The sequence below is a fragment of the Pieris rapae genome, chromosome 10, assembly GCF_905147795.1.
Source record: "Pieris rapae chromosome 10, ilPieRapa1.1, whole genome shotgun sequence".
NCBI classification, from domain to species: domain Eukaryota; kingdom Metazoa; phylum Arthropoda; class Insecta; order Lepidoptera; family Pieridae; genus Pieris; species Pieris rapae.
The window spans coordinates 2,500,651-2,521,311 of NC_059518.1; the positions used below are offsets into that span (position 1 = coordinate 2,500,651).

The 20,661-nt window shown below is 33.8% G+C and overlaps 1 protein-coding gene across 3 annotated transcripts in view; it reads left to right on the top strand.

The window, feature by feature from the left end:
• Positions 1–20,661, top strand: part of LOC111000147 (axin) — a 75,924-nt gene that overhangs the window by 35,356 nt on the left and 19,907 nt on the right. The gene's annotated exons all lie outside the window — the stretch shown is intronic.

Consider the following 20,661-nt stretch of genomic DNA (forward strand, 5'->3'; position numbering starts at 1 on the left):
ACGGCCAACCTGCCTTTTGTCAACAATTTCCTCAATCTTGAGCCTGTATTTTCACTTGAAAATATAACTTGCGTTCTTTTTCGTATATGTATAGTTATTGAAAGCGATAACGATGGAATTTGTATAGTGTAAATAAATGTTGAAATCATTTAAATGACGCAACGGTTCACTTGATATCATATTTTAATGATGTTTAATTAAATTTGGTTTTTTTTATATTCTCGTAATAGAACGTATAGTTAGTGAAATCGATAACAATCGAAATTGTATAGTGAAAATTATGTGTTAAAATCATTTAAATGAAGCAACGGTTCACTTGATATCACATTATTAACGCTCTTTAATAAAACTATTTATAAGTCGCTTTGAACGCCTGTGAATTGTGATTGCAATTTAGCGTCATAATATTTAATTTCCCTTTAAAGCCTCCCTAGCGAAAACCAAAACTAGCGATCCCATTACTTCTACGCGTTTACTCTCAAAAGAGGCAACAGTATAACGTTAAATCCCACGTCACGGGAGAAAAAAACGAGCGTATTTTTATATTAAACCAGCTCTCGTAAGCCGCATTCACCTGAGGAGGCTCTAGACGGCAAATTAAGTGACATTAGAGGTATAATGCCGGTCGAGGGAGAACTGAAAGCCGAGTGAGTGACAGACCACAGCGGAATTGCCTCGCCTTCACGAAATTACCAAGGAATTTCTACCGCTATTACGATTAGTTAGCGGCGAAAGTTGTTCGTATGCATTTCTTTCAATGAAACTTAAGTGGGTAAAACTGAGACGCAGTAGTGGTGGTCTTGTTCTACGTCGAATGCTGAGAAGGTTGCGGAGCTCGCTTTGTTTGTCTACGAGTGCGTTTAGCTAATAGAAAGTGTAGTGGTGAGAATAGTCGAAACACTAGACTTTTTGTTCGCGTATACACTGAGCATTTATGGAAATCGCGTTTTTCTCGTGCTTACAGATTCTATGAGGCCCATTTGGATTTCCTTTTTCTGTTTGTTGGTGTGTTTGGATTTTTTTTAATTATATGCAAATTAGCTTTATTCAATCGGAAAATTAGAATCTTATTGTAATAAGGAACAGCTGCTGCGAATAGATTGTCTTCTAATTTACCACAAACTTTGTGAAGAGGAATAATTTTTTTTCAATTCCTTTTTTCAATTTGATGCTTGGGAGATAATCGCTTGAAGTATGCAACTTAAATCGCTGATACTATCCTAATTTCTGTTTCGCCCCGACTTATATTAATTAGGAACTTAAATAGAACTGACTAAAGTATTGTAAGATTTTTATTGATCGGCACTAAACATCAATTTGAGAAGATTGTACAATTCTCCTATGTCCATTTTGTTTTGGAGGCAATTATATAATATATAAATATTTTTTATACGCTTATTTTTCTAAGATCTGAGATGTTAGAAGAAAATTTCATTATTAATAGGGGATACGATATGAATAAAGACTTTATTATTATTATTATTAGTACAATAAGCGTCATACACCCGTGATTTCCCTATAGACGTTTCTACGTACATAGTACTAAAAAAGCCCCTTGTCCAATAAAATATTAGAAACAGAGACAAAACACAAAATAACGAAATGGGAAATTAGGTTTCAACAATAGCCAATGCGACATCTTCTCAAAGGCTAGATTAAATCATTGTGCTGAGTGGGCTGTGGGGACAAGCCTTTATATTGAGATAATAACTTCCCAACTTCTTATTGTTGTTGTGTATAATATGTCTCACTTTGAGGAAAGAGAAGCTGGAAACTGAAAATGAAGAGGAAATTTTGCTAGAATTGAAGCTTTGTTGCATTAAGTAGGTTAAGGAGTGTATGATAACTTATATTTTTACTAGAGTAGGCGTTCATGACTTTTTACCTGATTTTACATTGGCTTTGCAACTTTTGTGTAAGCGATTGGCTACCTAAATAAATATCTATGGGTTGGTATTAAATAGTAATTATATAAAATAAAAAAAAGGTTTTTTGAATCAGTTCGAATAGAATGTTGTGTTATCATAGTTTACGATAAATTAATAAATATGTATATACATAATGAGTATCTTAATTTTATAAATATATGCCTTGGAGGATGGATCGGGCTTTGGTATGGGCTATAATATTTAATATTTCTGCTACTAGTGTGGACACGTTAGCCAAGCACATAAGTTGGAGCTACTGCAGATTAGGTGGAAAATAATAAAATATAAGAGTCTTTATTCCTTGATTTTGTTCCCTTGTTGTAGAGACTCTTGGGTCGGGCACAGGCTCTAATTAAAGATTTATGTCGGCTCCTGGTAGATAGTACCGGTAACCCCAGATCTGTTGCTTTCTAAATGAATAAGTATGGTAATACAGCGGGCATATACTGCCAGCTTTAGGACATAGGCCTTAAACATAGGCTTTGGGACCAAACGTTTTACATTTGTTTTAATAATCTATTTATAATTTTGTATTATATATACGTATCGGTTGCCAATAGGCTCGAGATTGCCAAACATCTTTCAACTTTTTTTTGTTACATTGGTGGGTACATCATAATTCTGATCCGAGTGTATTAAGTCGAAGCAGTTAATACACTTGGACTTCCAGCTCCGGCTTGAACGCTTGAGTATAAATTAATTTACTGTTTAACAAAAATGAGGGTGATATTTAGAAACTAGACTTGACACGACGTTTTAGACATATCTTTACTATCATGAAGCAACATAATACCTAGTCAACAAACTATGAGAACCACCAAAAGCGACGAGTAGGAACTTTTATTGTATTTACGTGAACGAAGTCGTAATCATTTAGTATATTCAACTCTATTGTAGACGTACAAATATATATTTTTATGACGTTAGTCTAGCAATATAAATATCGCGAACTGTGCACTCACATCTCAATACAATTACGTGAGGTATTCGAATCTACGCTACAAATGAGATCTGCTTATAACCCTTGAACTTTTACTCCGCGATCTGAATCAGCTCTGTCATATTCCTATAATAGAGTTTTTCTCTCGTTCCTGCTTTTAAAATAACAAATCTAGTTTATTCAGCAGTCTTATATATTCAAGAAATTTGTGGAAAACAGTATCTATCAGATTGCATAATTGATTTGATTTTAATGTTATTGATAATTTCCGAAATGCTTTTACTTACTTGGATCTACCTTATCTTATTCTAGTGAAGCGTTTAATAAGATGTTACCATGAGAAGAGAGTTCAGAAAAAAATCTGAAATCCGACCTTAAACTTAGTATGTATAAAAACAGCCAAATGCATACTTCCTGTAATATGGATTTGTAATAAGGCTACAATGAATATTGGTAGTAGAGTGACAAACAACTTATACGCAGGGTAATAACAGACGTGTAAAATTAAAATTGATGAAATGGAAATAGCCCCGTCACATTACCCGCGGTTTGTCGGGCCAGGGTCAAACAATTGTTTACTTTTAATGGGCAATAAACCTAAGATGAAATAAAAAAGATAGCGGGAAAATAGCAAGGCGTTCCAAAAATTAAGTCAAATGAAACAATGTCTTGGAAAAGGCCGGAAGGTTCTCCTTCGGAGGCCGTGTACTTGTATTCAATTTTAATAAAAACTTACAATATTTTTTTATTATTCGTTTCGTTGTTCATTGAAATAGACAGATTTTCTATCAATTTTTTTAAAGAAGTACGCCTAAGGAAGACTCTATTTAAGATAATAAAAAATTTTACCGATGCTTTTATGTTTGTAAATTAAACGAATTTTAATATTTTTTCGATTTATATACAAATAAATTGAGACTAGCCATAAATGTAAGCGACATTTATGAGAATAAAGCTTTGATGATGTCTGTGAGATAGTGAATAGTTGTCATCGCCAGATTCAGATATTGTTATGAGCAAACTGACACTCGGCAGGGGTACCGCGGGATTTGCTTTTGTTTTCTCTCCATATTTTATAAATTTTATTAATTTAGGGCCTGTTTCTCAATGTCCGGATAAGTTCCAAATAAGCTATTTATTACTTATTGGTAGGATAAACAGTATTTTTGCGTTTCACGACTGTCAGATAGCGCTATCCGTCATGAAACGCGAAGTAACTTAATCGGAACTTTTACATTTCGAATAATTTATTTGTTGCTTTTTGCTATTTGGTACTTTATCCATACATTGTAAAACAGGCCCTTATTGTATTGATTGACTTGCATATATACGGTATTGAATGAACTTTTAATTCTTATTATAATTTTATAACTTTTTACGACTTAAACTGATAACGTGTTAATGCTATTTAATTTTTGAGTATTAAGATTTAATTATGAAACAGGAGGCAAACGGGCAGGAGGTTTACCTGATGTTAAGTAATACCGCCGCCCTTTTAAGAAATGGTACGCTCTTTTCTATGTCGTTAAAATAAGATGCGAATATAACGTGTTCTTTTTTCCATATTTTGTGTTTTTATATACTATTTCTTCTACATACATATGTATATTTATCGATTCATCGATTATATCTGTATTAATTACTGAAAAAATCGCTATATGTATACTCTATAGTTATACCAGATCCCTAGAATGCAAATGTACCTAATCAAAACACTGTGCATTTAATATTCGAATTTTAAATAGAGAACGACGGAAATAGGCCACTTGAGCCCTTCACATCAGACGCAGTGGGAACGCATGAATGGCCGCCTGCCGGGTGTAACGTATTGAAATCTGTATAATTACACGCTTGTCGCTCGCATTCGTCATATTGTTTAGTGAATAGACGAACGATTAATACAACCTGTGGAATTTGTCCAATTTACTGAAAACGTTTCTATTACAGTTTTTATAGGAAAAGATTTGTTTCAAGATAATTTTTATTCATACTAAATATTTATTCATTTGGGAGCCTAAAAAGAAATGGGATAGTAGAGTTATTGATAGTAGTCACATGTGTCGACAGTTATGATGACGTCACTGAATTATTGTAATAATTTCGAATGATGTAGATGTTCTTCCCGTCCTGTTGTCGTAACATAGATTTTACTATCCCCCTGTCTTTGGATAGCCTGCTTAAGGACCTTAACTTGGTCGGTAATAGGGGATCGGACTCAGAAGCCTTTTACTCTAAACACCACAACCTTCTCAAAGATATCTGGGCCTCTGCGTGCCCTAAAGAATTTCTGCTACTCATACTTATCGCAGAAATGACATATTCATATTTTCACTATCCAACGGATTCCTTAGCTTCCAACACCACAATTCAAAGCCCCCTTCTTTCGGATACTATCACAGTACCAGTTTTAGCGCCGTAAGAGTCTCACAGTATATAAGATACACCACTGAAACCAAGCTCAAATAGCCATATAAAAATTCTTGGCGAGATTTTTTTGTTTTTATTGAGTTGTCGCTGTTATAATTGGGAAGAATAATGAATCTTACGTAAATTGAGTTATGTTTTATTCAGCAGATCCAATCATCCATACCGCCGAGTGTCCAGAGGCGTCGGTAAATATGTAAACAGCCAAATCGACCGTTATTCTATTGTGCCTCGTTAGCCGTAGCCGCAATTATACAGATCTTTATTGCCATAGTTAGTCCTGAAAATAAATCCATACAATTATACAGATTTTCAATTTAAATAAGAGAGTATCGTGGATTTTTTTTATATAAAATGTATCCCAAATGAGATGTAAAATTTGTGTTTGGTTTATGAGTGCTTGACATTAAATTGTTTGTCAATTTTAACGGTTATACCTTTATTGCCAATTATACAAATTTTAAAATGCCCACTAAATTAAGTCGTTTGGGGGTTTTATAAAATGTATACAAAATTAGCTGCTTTGTGTTTCACATTTAAATAATTATTTAACGTATATAAGAGCCATTTAAGTACATAGAGTAGATAAGTATTTTTTTATATAACTAGGAGGCAAACTTGGCTCACTGATGTTAAGTGATAACGCCACCAATGGACACTCTTAATGCCAGATGGCTCGCGAATGTGTTGCCGGCCTTTTAAGAATTGGTGCGCTCTTTTATTGAAGCCCCTTGGAATACTTCTCAGCAATCGTTGACATTTAACAAATAATACAGTAAACCATGTACAGCCGATAAACTGCATATTTTATTTCATGAAATCATCTCTGAAGATGGATTGTGTCTTAATAACAGTAACTTAGTTAGGCAACTGTAAACCTAGTTATCTAAAGAATATATAATAACTTCAATCCTTTAAAAATGTGTAAAATGTAAATGTATAAAAGTTATATTAATAAAAGACAATACTATATAACCTAGTTATCGATAAACATATAAGGTTACGAGTTACAAAATATTGTGTAAATATTTGAATCTTTACTTAATGAGGCAGTAAATAGAGTAAACAATAGATACTGCATTGAACAATTATTTCTGCTGCGTGTAAATCATGAAGTCTATTTTGATACACAGGAGAGGTTCCTTCGCCTAAGTCAATTGTCAACTGCGTAAAAGTAATTCTTTGGTGCAGTTTTTAAAGTTACATAGCATTACAAAGAGTAAAAAATCCTTCAACGTATACAAAAATCCGTCTAAAATCGATTAAGTTTTCAATATTTTTTTTCCAATTGCGGTAGACAGCTGTCCTGCCTGCCATTCGATCTATCGGGCCTTGAATTGAAATGTCCCGCCATAAAGTTTGACAAGTGGTTAGACGAGATAAAATACTTTTTTCTATTTAGTTATTTAAAAATATAGTATCGGTAACACGAACGTTACTATATTTTCGTATTATGGTTCAGTATTCGTTTATGGTATAAACCGTTCAAATAATTATTTTTATTCTTCTACAGACTTTAAGGTATGGGCTTTAGATTACTTTATCTGTTCCGTCATCATTTGTATAAAGCAAAGATCAGCCTTATGTGCCTGACACACCATGGTTTTTTAATTAGGTGAAAAAGCACTCACGCCTGGGCCATGGATGTAGAGTTTGATGTGGCGACTGTGTTAGCTGGGTTAACTTAGCTACACTCCAAAACCTCAGCTCTGGTTTGCCCTCGGTGATCACCAAGGCATTCAACCCAAACAGCAAAACCACTGGGCTAACACTGCTCATAATACTGTAACTGTAAAATAATTAATTACTTCCGAAGCACTTTTTTTTTTAATTTTTCATATGAAAGTTTCGTTTCTCCCTTTCGTATGTAGCCATTCAAGAGAACTGTTTTAGAAACACTAAATTAACTGATCAAAGTCTGTAATACTGAAAAATCGTTTAAAATTCAGAACAAAAAAATCGTGGCAGGTCATTGTATGCTAATGTCAGTTGCAGACGTCATTGTCTCACAAGATGAAGTCGGGATTGTTCCTGGAGCCTCAGGGATTCCGTATCTCATTCCACGGATGATTTGTTTACCTGGCAACGAGACAGGTTTAATCAGGCCTGCAATTGAAAAAACAAAGCTGGGATTGAATGATTGCCCGCAGCTGAATTTAGCTTTTGGTTATCTTGATTACTAGGCTTTTTCATTTATATTATCCCCTACTTATTGTGACTTATTTGTGGTGATAAAACGTCCGAAGGTACTCCTTGTCTGCTAGCTGATGCTCAGTTTTTTGGCGTAGTAGTGAAGAGTTTAAAATTTTGAAATTCTTTATATGTCAGTTTTTAGTATAAACCACTACACAATGTGTATCTATTCTCGTATTACGTTCGTTTAAATGTGCAACTGTGATACAACTCTAGATGCACAGTAAACTCTTATAACGCGGTAGACCCTGATTTCGTTGTGACAATGTGACAATTTAAGAACTTGCAACACGAATGTAATAAAGTTTTAAGTTTAGTTTTATAATAACACAATTGAAACAGGTGCAAAGGTACGCAAAACTAATTGTGGACTTCTTGACAAATCATTCACACTAGGTACAAAAATATAAGAAATCCGTGTTATCGGGGGGAAATACCGCGTTTTATGGAGGATGGAAATCGCGTTATAGGTTTTTGATTACGTACAAGAATAAACTTGTCGAATAAATAAGAAGTCATATTTTGTATTTTATATGTAAAAAATTTATGACAAAAAATATATTTCTGCGTTTAAAACATCTGTGGTAAGATAATTCGAAACACGGAGGTTACTTGATTTCATACATGATGCTCCTTAATAAAATATTTGCATTAAAAAATTGTATCAAAAATGTGCCTCAGTCAAATGTCAATAAGATTTATTTACGTTGGAATCAAAGGTCCCACTGGACAGCGCAATTCAGTGAAGTCCCATTAGCATTAGCAGATTGAATGTAACCTTTTATTCACGTTCAGTAGCCTATTAGCGTCGTGACAAGTCGGCTCGCACGTCCGAACTGTTAGGGTCGCCAGACTTGAATGATCTTTATTTGATGTTTCATAATTACATATGCATTGGATACAATACATATCATTGAGGTATGAAGTCGTTTGTGCCGTACGCAGAACATAATAATTACAATATGTTACATATATCATTAGTCTTAGTATATATATGGGATTTAAATCTCTAAGATATTCTGGTGAATAGAAAAAATGTGCAATTTATGTTTCCACCACACTGTTGTTAACTTCTTTTTCTTCTGATTAAATAAATAAATAAAATTTGTTGTAAATAATAACGAAGCGACATGTTTTCGTGAATGTGAATGGTTTAATGTCATCATTAATTGTATATAAATTGTCTGTCTGGATGGATGGTTCGGGATTCTATAGTCTATATTAAATACCGTACTATGTCCAGAAGAAATGACGCTTAGGTATTGTTGACTATTTTTTTTGTGTATGTTGATTATATATTTAGTTTTAAAAGCACAAGAAAAGATACTTTAAGTTTTTAAATTAAAGTACACCGCTACATATTATAACACAAGTTACTGTCTCGAAAAATTTACCAAAAATTTAAATTATTTTATCTGACAACCCTGTAGGAGTTGCCCTACAGTGGAACGTCCTGCCGCGTGACACGTTCACGCCATTGTATCTACGGGCATTTACAGGCTTCGGTAATCTGCTCCCGACGGGTGCTTTTATTTGAATTTTCTTCAATTCACCCTTCCTCGCGGCTCGGACACGTGAGCAAAAGATTTATCGTTGCGAAATAATACACGTGTTCTTTAAAATCGTTGAATATTTTATGTCTTGGTTTTTTTATGAAAAGCAGGCTCATTTAGTGTTGAACAGTACCTTCAATGGGTCGATCCTCGACGTGACGAACTGACCGACCCGAAGGTCTTAGTGACTAATTTTGAATAGTTGTATATATCCTTAGCCGAAATAGCGAATACGTTTCAGGGTATAACGTCATCGCAGTTATTGTTGGAATGTAGGTGTTACTACAATGTAGTAGCCAAAACATCGGCTTACTTAATTGATCCAATATCCTTTATCCTATTTTATATTATCGGTTCCTATTAACTGAAATAATTCTGGCCATAAATACCAAAAATCAAGACCCAAATGGCGCACGTTTATAATAATAAGGATTCAATCGAATCCTTAATTGACATATTCTTAATCTGACGTTAACTGTTCGCCCATACAATTTAATATCTGAGTTGACCGAGAAATCCTATAAATTTTAAGCAGAAATTCACATGACAGTTCTTGAGGAATCAAGATATTTCTGAATATGAAATTCAATGAAAATTTAATATTGCATTGGTCAAGCTGTCCCCTGAAAAATGCGCGGTTCATGTGATGGAAAAAATTCTTGATATGCGTGATTTGGTACCTAAGGATTTCCAAGTTATAGAATTCTAATAGAACATATACGAAATACACATTTTTGAAATTTTATTTACATATTTATTTAGGTTACAACAGATATATCTCTTTAACATAAAAGTAAAAATGAAACAAAATTTCACTGATAAAAATAAGATACAAAGCAAAACATGACAGCAGCTAAGTGGACACTAAAAAAAATCTGGATAATGACAAACGTTATTTGCACCGGTGGTGCATTGGTTTTCCATAACGCGCTTGTGCGACTCCGTGCGTTTATTTAGGTGTACGGTTTTATCATTTCATTAATAGAGTATAGACACGAAGAAGGCCAAGCTAGCTAGGCTTTTCGTTATTTATTCAAAAACAATATCGTTTTCATTAAATATATACATGGAAGGAGCATGCCGTTGATATAGTTAGTGCTAACAAACAAAATTAACGGGTAAAAACCCCCTAATTAATTCAGAATGCGCGTGCTTCGCGAAATAGTCACGTAATTACGCCTATCGTAATTTCGTTACGTCTTGAACCTTTGTTTAGAAAATTACCTTTGAACTATATCTTGCAACATGGGAATATAAACCCGTATATTCTATATATTGACGAGATAGTCTATTTATCCATAGTTGCTTGTCGTTTCAAAAAAAACAAATACACAACGACACGCAATTCTCGTCGAGCGAGTTTGCTTATCTTGCCGAAGCCGCGTACAGATTATTTGAAGAAATCTATTAGGTATGAGGGTGTGCAATTATTTAATCAAATACCATCTCAAATTCGCAACATTGGAGTGTTTGACAAATTCAAAAAGGCAGTAAAGATGCATGTTAGAATGAACATAGTTGACTAAAATTGTGACGGCTTATGGCGACGTGTATCTCGCTCGTATATATACATATTAATGTTAAGTTTCTCATGTAAATAAAATATTTTTGTTTTTGTAATGAGAAATAAAGTTCTTTAAACATTATTTATTTAGGAAGGCAGATTGATGTAATGTCATCTTTTGCTGTGTGTTTATCTAACCATAGACTGCATGTGAGTGGTGACAGATTTTTTTGTGATAAAAAAAATACGCTTAAGAATTCATTACGTTCAGTTGCACGGCAGGATTTATATTAATTTAATTATGTAAGTGTTGACATATCAAGTTTCTTGTAGATATTGATGTCTTAGGTTGCTTTCTTGTGAATAGTTTTACAAATCACAGCTCACGCATTATAGGGTAATTTTCACATATTATCGATGTATTTATACGGATCCCTATTTTTTTTATAGCCTAAGTTCATCGGATATATTGTAGATTATTAATGGTGAAGGTATTTTTCGAATCGATCCAGTAGTTTTAAACAGTCATACTTTCTCTTTACAATATTTGTGTATATTGTAATTGTTAAATGATCGTTGATAAAAAAAAATTGTCGACATTTCTCAGATAATTATGATACAACATCCTCACTTTTCCTTTCATTATATTGCATCGTACAAATACTATTCTTACAATATTTCAACTTCATACTTAAATTACTCCAAAAAATTTAGACAACTTTCGTTACACTTACTTATTTATATTTCGGCTAATGAGCTGAAATATCGTTCTAGAATATTAATGAATGCATTATGTTTTCTTTAAATACCGGACAAATACATTTACATTAGCCTACACATACAAAAATTTCGGTGTAAGTATTATAATATTTGAATACTGAAGTATTTTCAAACACGACTTAGGGGCAAGAAAAGAGTGCACCTATTACAAGACCGCCAACGCACTCGCGAGCCCACTGGCATTTGCCCGTTTTATAAAACAGCACATATTCGTAATATTTTTCAGTTGGGGCCTGGCTCATAGATTTTAAAACTAAATAATATTTATTCAATGTATACAGAAAATAGTACATACATCGCACAGTTACATATATGTGTGAGTAAATTAGATATGTAACGATGTGTATATAGGTATGGCTGGTTAAAAGTAATTAGTATAGTGAGGAGCGGTATGAACGGTCGCCGATCTGCGGCAGGCAACTCAAATAAATTATCTCCCTTTGAGAATCGGATTCTTTGATCACAGCCAAATCAATTTCGAGCTTCCAAACGCTTCGTTAAGTGATAGTTCAATTGACAATTTTATTGTTTACTCTATTATTTTTGGTTTCTAGTCCATTTTTAGCTCTTGCCTATTTGTCATAGTGTCTTGCGTGGCTCTTCTATACTATATAATATTATAAAGAGGAAAGGTTTGATTTTTTGTTTGTTTGTTTGTATGAATTGAATAGGCTCCGAAACTACTTGGCAGATTTGAAAAATTCTTTCACTGTTGGAAAGCTACATCATTCCTGAGTGACATAGGCTATATTCCATTTTCAAAAAAATAGGCATCCTTACTAAAATTACGATAACATTAACATTTGTTTATTATTTGATACAATTCTAACAGATGGCGCTGAGTTAAAGGTAGTAGTTTGGCAAGACGACGTTTGCCAGGTCAGCTAGTGTTTCATATAGTGAAAAGGTTGTAGACAATGGTTAACCCATAGGCATCGTTAGCGCTGTGAAGCGTTTTGTTTCTGTGGCGGAAATGTTCAAAAACAATTTATGTGATAATTGTTTACTTAAAACCAATTAAATTTGGCTACTTACGTGTTGAGACGTAATAAGTATGTATATTGTTTTATTTATTTATAGGATCTTTGTTTTTTTTTTTAATATCATAAAACTTAATATGATTGCAATTGCTAATAATTATAACCGCCTTGCTTATTATTTGACCTTATCTAAGTTCAACGCACAGACTACATACTATGTAACTCCAAACTCTTAAGAAATAGTTTTATACGTTGATAATAAATCTTTGACCACCTTTTTTAACCAAAGTTTTCTTTCGTCTCTTTCTGTCTGATTGTGTTTACGCTGTGATGTGTCAGATAAGTATTTTGTACTAAATTTGTTTCATAATAAGTATCTTAGATTTTACAATATCACATTGTTTCAATTAAAATATTTACTTATATTTAACTTAAATATTAAATTTTGTATATAGAACGTGAGAAGAAAAAATAAGATATACATATTGTATGACGTTAGTTAGCTGGCCGAGTCCGTGTAGGTAGAGCTGTTGACCAGCTGTTGACAGGGCGAGTACACATATCATTATGTTGGTTAATATTCTCTTTGAAGCGGAGAGCTTGTCAAACAAACTTGAATATTATCTAAGGCCGCCGCCCGCTACACAGGCGCTAATGTCTTCTGTCATTTGGAGAAATTACAATTTGTGCCTTTGACCCGATACGCAGTAATGTAATCAATTCTAGAGCGGTTTTGATCTCGGTTAACGATATTAATTTTATCATTTCAAAGGTCTAGGTGAAATTTGAATTAAAAATCAAATATGTACAGGGATTTAAATGGAAATTGTTACCTAAGTATTGATTGACAATTAACAATGATTATGGTTTTGATTGTGTTCAAATTAACTATGGGCAAATGTAAATGAGCTTTTATTTTTTTTAAAGCTCAATTTGCCTGAGTGAAGTATTGTATTATACAAAAATAAACTTGTAAAATATTAAGAGTAACATTATCTTTAGTAAACATCTAATAAACGTTGAAATTTGAGCTTCAACTTAAGTAGATTTTAATCACCTTTTATCTAAAATCCTTTTATCTCTGTCATATTAGAACCGGGAATAGTTTTATTTTGAATGCTAATTCGTCAAAGGTCCCCGTTCTTTGTGTGGACTTGCTAATCACTGCGGCGTGTCGAGCTTTGCCAATTTATCTCATCTTAATAAATGGCTTTGTCGAACTGTTTAATTTTATTAGGGAGTCCTTTGATTACATATTTTTATTTGACAATCTTTATTTAAAACATCGTATCATAAAACTTAGTCTCGCCTGGTACTGGTTATGTACCAGAAACTTATGGGATAATCTGGCCATCCTGTTGACTATACTGTCTGTATTCCTCACACCTTAAACGAAACCGAATCTATCCATGGTTTTAATGAAAATCTGTAAAAAAAATTTATGAAGGGCTAGGGACATAATTTTATAATTTGTGCCTTCCTTCACAATTCTTGCAGAGAGTATTTCTATTATCAAGAAAAAAGCTCGCTTAGGCGGCTGTCAGTGGCGATGTATACTTTGTAATATCAATTGGAAATCCTATTTTAAAAATGGGAACCGCCGCGGATCAAGGCTAGTTTTATAATAATTCTCGTAAAGCCAGCTCCGGCTGAGGTTATGCCGGCGATGCTAATTCGTCAAAGGACGCTCGCCCTTTGTGCCAACTCGCTAATGACCACGCCGCGTTTAACGGACAAAATTACTTTCTAGCTTATTTCACCTATTGCCGATATGTTTATTGATGTTCGGTATCTAAAACGGACCGGACCTACTGGAAAGGTACAAGACGGAAAAACAAATGTAACAAGCGGAAAATAACTAGAGATGTTGCTCGTGACAGCAAGAAATGGGAGAATATGGTGGAGGCTTTTATTTTTAAATACACCATACAAATACTACAACACTAACGAAATTAACCTTTTTAGAACTTATACTAACAAAATAATTTAAACAATTATTATATTTTAATATAGCTTAAATAATTATGGTCAATTTAAAGACTATGATGGACTAGTTCAGTAGTAGTAGGATTCATGAGCACTCCTGTATTTAATGTGTTTGTGCTAGTGAGAATCCAACCAACCCAATATGAATGAAGCTTGCCTGCAGCTTCATTTATTTTATAGCATTTAATGACAGCTGTCTAAACTTTATTTGCCTTTCGTGATGGACGTTGTATGAGTATGTCCATTCGAGCAACGTATCACAAATAACGTCGTACCTATAACATTAAACTCCATTGATTGTATACATGTAAATCATTTATGATATACATATTTGTGATCAAAATTTATCTTAGTGAAAGCAAGGAAGAAACATGCGTTTCTAAGGAACATTCAGATCGCGTACGTTCTGTTAGGCCGTGGAATTAAAATGCCTTTTTAAAAAAAGGATTTAATTGAAATAGAAAAAGCAATACAAAATTGGACGACCGCTCTCTTAGAATTATGCGCGCAGACAGACTGAAGACGCTAACGACCTAGTCCTCTGAGAGTCTGCATTGATGATGCAGATCATTGCTTAGCATTATAACTAACAATCTAGGGGTGTAACATCTCCCCCTTTTAGATAGAGCCTTTGGTGAGAAATTCAAAGGCTCTTTTATATTCTAGTCCTAAGTGGAGCACTTTGGTGAACAATTTCCATTTCAGGAATTTCCCTATCTGTAATTTCTAATTCCTCATTAGGAGGTTCAGTGATGGTCTTATTGAAATTTACTGCATATTGAAGAGGGCGGTTGTTAAAGGTTTTACAAAATTTCTTAATAGCTAAATACAATAAAAATGAAATTAATAAAACAAAAGTTACAATTATTGTCGCTGAATAATGTGTCCCATATTCCACAATATGAGGTTGTTTTGAAGATTCCAACTTACCTAAATCGGCAAGGATTGAGTTTAATTTTAATTTATTTTCTGAATTCAAATCATCTAGATTTATACTATTTAAGTGAACAGGAGATACATTATCAGTCTTATCACTAAGCTTAATTAAATCACAACATGTATCATTTATAAGATTAAAATCAGGGAAGTGATTGATAGGTGAGGAAATATTTAGAATATTATTATACTTTGGTACAAGAGTAGTACTTTTGAAATATCCCACACACGTTTTTGGTATATGAAGTGTTCCAGTGCCTAAAATGTTTGTTTCAAATAACTTGGATCCCGAGCAGTCTATGGATATCTTCTGTGGATCTGACTGTATAAACAACCATTTGTTATTCATTAGCGGTTGCCAAATATCAACCTTTCCAGTTATAATCGTTGAGTCACACTGCAACGGTTTTTCACTTATTACCTTAACTAATAGTTCACTTTCACAAATAGGTTTTGCTTCCGTGGAATATACATTTTCAATGTCACAAATAAAGTTACCGGGATTCACTATTTTACAAACTTCCAGTTTATTAAATACACAGTATTGGGATTTGTCGGTGGTCATTGCTATATATTTATTACTAGGAATAGTTAAAGAGAATGAATTTGGCTCTTTAGGATTATGTGGCGTTGGAAGAGCGATAACATGAAACATTATATATTCCTTAATATTAACAAGTGGTACTTGAAGAACAAATATTATCTTATTATTAATATAATAACAAATTAACTTAGATATACTTAGAATTAGGTGTATAGAGTTAATATCTAAAGCTATTGGCAACTCTAAGTTGCTAGATAGATGCCTATAGTTATCAGCAAGCTCTTCATATAACTGCTTAGATGTTATCACGGCAGGATGGAGTATGTCTTGGCTGCTAAATAAAATAGCGTTGATAACATCCTCCAATTGGAATGATAGAGTGATTATTGATGTCTCTAAAATATTAAATATTTCATTTACATTCAAGAGTATTTTGAATCCGTTTATTTTCTCGTTAATAGTTTTAGTTTTTTGAGAGAGCTTGTCGATAGCTACACTTAATTTATTTTCATTATCTTTTAATTTATATATAGTATCATTATAGTTTTTTAATACTGATCTACTAACTAAAATATTCTCCTTCACGAGAGAAACTAACCGCTTTTCGTCATGCTGTAAAGATGATATAGCTTCATCATATTTTAAACCATCATTTTCATCCAAAGTACCGAATATACGTTTTAAGATGGTTCCTACACCTCCTATCCAGGCACCACGTTTTACTCTATTGTCGATAAGATGTGAGATAGTAGAAAATTGCCTGTTCATATCTTCGAATCGTGCTGTTAAAGGGAGTAACAAATTTTGACATTCTGACATAACTTCTACGATATGAGTCTTATTACATAGATTTTCAATAACCACTAGAGTATCTTCAATGTTTTGTAAGTGCGGTTTAAAATGTGAAATATCTACTGGCATTATTATTTGCAGTTGAACATTATTAATTTTAAGTTTCCCGAGATAATCATAATAGAGGCCCGAGCTTGAAGTTATTGGGTTGACAAGGTCGCGTTGGGGCTCTCCAAGAGTTGAGCTGTGAAATAATATTTAAAGTAAATAAATGTGTCTATCTATTCTATTCTATTTATAGCGTTATTCTTTAAACATCTATTGCGGCTACTTCGGCCAACTTAACCTGATCAAAATGATGCGTTACATGGCGTCTATTTATCAATAGAGTCAGTGTATTATTTCCATTTATCCTAACTATTTTATATGGTCCCTTCCAGAGGGCTGAGAGTGCTTTTCGCATTCTCAAATGATTTTTGAGATACACATAATCTCCTGGTTTATATTTTACTTGACGGGTATGATTGTCATAGTAAGCTTTTGAATGCTCCTTAGATTTCCTAATAAAACTTAATGCTTTATCTCGTGAATGTTTTAGTCTACTTTGGAGCATGCGCACATACTCTGGATACGTTGCACCTGGTTTTTCTTCATAGACGGAATTCGGAATTACTGGTTTATTTCCAAACATTAATTCGTAAGGAGTATAGTGGGTCGTTGAGTGGACTGATGTATTATAAGTAAGCATGGCCGTATAAACAAAACGCGGCCAATTTGATTGACCCTCGTCTACGAAGGATCTTAGGTACTCCTTAAGAGTTGAATGACTCCTTTCCAGAGCACCCTGAGTTTGTGGATGATAAGGAGAAGACCACAGATTTTTTATTTTTAAGAATTTGCAAGTTTCTTTGAATAATTCTGACGTGAAGTTAGTGCCTTGATCAGTGAGGATTGTTTTCGGAATTCCAAATATTGAAATAAAATGAATTAAGCATTCGCTTGTTTCTTCAGCCGTTGTACTACGGATCGGATAAGCGGAGGAAAACTTAGTGAGATCATCCTGAATAGTCAAAATATATTTGAGTTTCGCCGGACCTGATTCGGGTAAAGGTCCTACAATGTCTAAAGAAATTCTCTGACACGGCTCAGTCGAAGTACTGGTGATCTGCATAGGAGATCGGTTTACTTGTCTAAGTGCTTTATTAACTTGGCACTGAGGGCATTTCTTTACGAAGTGCTCAATATCACTTCGCATATTCTTCCAGTAGAACGTTTCTTGAATGCGCTTCAGCATTCTATTGGAACCAAGATGTCCAGCAATTGGGATATCATGGTTGTCTTTTAATATCTTAGGTATTTCGGAGAGGGATGGATATATAATTCTATCTCTGTAAATATGTATAGTTATCTCAGAGTTATCAAAAAGGAAAAGGAACATGTTATAAATTTTAACAAACTGATGCGTGTCAAAAGGATTTTTGAAATCTGTTATTGCTATATCAGTGACATTATTATTTTCAGGATTTGCCACTAATTCATCCCTTAGAGTTTTAAGACTTTTATAGATATCTACATAAGATGAATTATCGAAATGATGAACCTTGAAGAATAATAAAAAGTAAGTTTTATTATTATGTTTAAAGGATATGCATGAGTTTAAAACTCTTTCTTTGTTAATTATTTCTGAATTTTCAGGTACGGTATTAAGAATACCCTGAACATATGGATTGGATTCATCAAGGTCAATTGAAGTTGGTAATACGATGGTTGTACATTTCGTTTTAGTTATATCGTCATTGTATTCTAAGATTTTTGTAGTGAAAATTTTATCATTCTTACTCATTGTCTTGAGGAAGGTAGAATAGTTGTCGTCGGGTAAACTTAGGCCAGGTGAAAGCCTCAAAGATGGAATTGAACCTTTGACAGCATGATCATCATCATGAGGTGGTTGTATTAACTCCGGTGCAATGTTACCGGTTTCTTCTTCCAAAGGATTTTCAGCAATGGCTGGTGAGACTGAGTCTGTTATGGGGACTAAATCGGGTTCTTGTAAAGGAGAATTAAGTTCAGGTAGCGATTCGATATTTTCGTCGGTTCGAAGCGGATCGGGAGTTGAAATAAGTTCGTCAGGATTAAAAGAAGGTAGTGATGTTAATAAATCCATCAGGTCTCTATCTAACTCTCGAGTCGAAACGTTTTCTATATTTGGGTTTGATTTAATTACGTTTTCAGGTTGAACAGGATTTACAGGGAATCTAGATAATGCATCAGCGTTAGTATTTATTTTTCCCTTTTTATACTTAATATCGTATTCGAATTCCTCTAACTTTAAACGCCATCTTATAAGGCGTGACCCTGGGTCCTTGCATTTGAATAACCATTCTAATGGTTTGTGATCTGTTAGAACTGTAAATCGATACCCATAAATATAGGGTCTAAATACTTTGGTACCAAAAATTACTGCGAGACATTCCTTCTCTGTTACACTATAATTACTTTCAGCTTTATTAAGTGTACGGGATGCGAAAGCTATGGGTCGATCTTGCCCTATGACGCCTTGAGATAATATTGCTGATATCGCATAGTTAGATGCATCACAGGTAAGAATAAATGGTTGGGAAAAATCAGGATACGCTAGTATAGGGGCTGAAACAAGTTGGTTTTTCAAGGTTTCAAACGACAATTGTTGGGTATGATCCCATATAAAGGGTACATCCTTTTTAAGTAAGTTAGTCAAGGGTTTGGCTAACTTGGAGAAGTTATGTATGAACCGTCTGTAGTATGAGACAAGTCCTAAGAATGATTTAATATCTTTACAGGATTTAGGCGTAGGGAAGTTACTGACAGCCTTGACTTTGTCTGGACTAGGTTGAACACCATTTTGACTGATGATATGCCCTAAGTATGCAACTTCTTTTCTAAGAAATTCGCATTTTGCGGGTTGTATTTTTAAGTTAAAATTACGGATTCTTTGGAATACCGATTTAAGGTTATGGATGTGAGAGGTTAAATCATAGGAGTAGACGACAATATCATCGAGGTAAACGAAACACCTGGAACCTTGGAGACCTGTAAGACAGGTGTTCATGAGTTTTTGGAAGGTTGAGGGGGCATTTTTTAGCCCAAACGGCATTCGATTAAACTGAAAGTGTCCTTGCGGGACTGAAAATGCGGTTTTGGATGCATCTTCAGGAGAAATGCGGATCTGATGGAAGCCAGAAACTAGGTCCAGAGTGGTAAAATAGTTACTCTTACCTAATTGATCGAGTATTTCCGATATCTGTGGAATTGGGTATGTTTCTCCGATTGTGATATCATTTAATTTTCTATAATCTATAACAATACGCCAACTGCGCTGGCCTTGGGAATCTAGCTTCTTTGGGACTATCCATATTGGAGAACTCCAAGGGGACGAGGAGTGTTCTATAATCTTATCATCTAACATCTTACTAATCTGGGTTTCGACTTCCTTTTTATGGCACTCGGGGAATCTATAGGATTTAGTATGTATTGGGATGTTAGTAGTAGTTTTGATATGGTGTTCTAGGGCTGACGTATGGGTTAATTGATCATCTGGAAGGTGAAAAATATCTGAGTATTGAGAGCAAAGTTCTATAAGGGCAGATCTCTCCTCTTGGTTGAGATGATCAGTTCTTAGAGATTCTATCACTTGTTCTGTTCGATTAAGAGTTCTTTGGTTCACTGCATTTATAGAATAGGACATATGACATAATGGTTCTATATTTAAATTTAAGTTTGGTTTGACATACGCAATGTTTTCTGAAGTGTTAGCTATGGTAAGATTTATTCGATTGTTATCCTTAACCTTGACAATACAATTTGATATAAAAAGATTACAGGATAAATGTTGATCTGTTATTATTCCTTCTTTAAGATTAGTTTCTTTAACTGAACATTCTATAACAGATTCAGAACGAGGAGGAATAATATAAAAAGGTTTGGAAAAATGTAGTTTAACCTTTTCATTACCAATTTTCAATATATCATTGGTATAATCGATCTTGCAGCCGAAATTTGTTAGGAAATCTGTACCTAAGATACCATCATATGGTAGATTAATATTCTTGACAACATGGAATT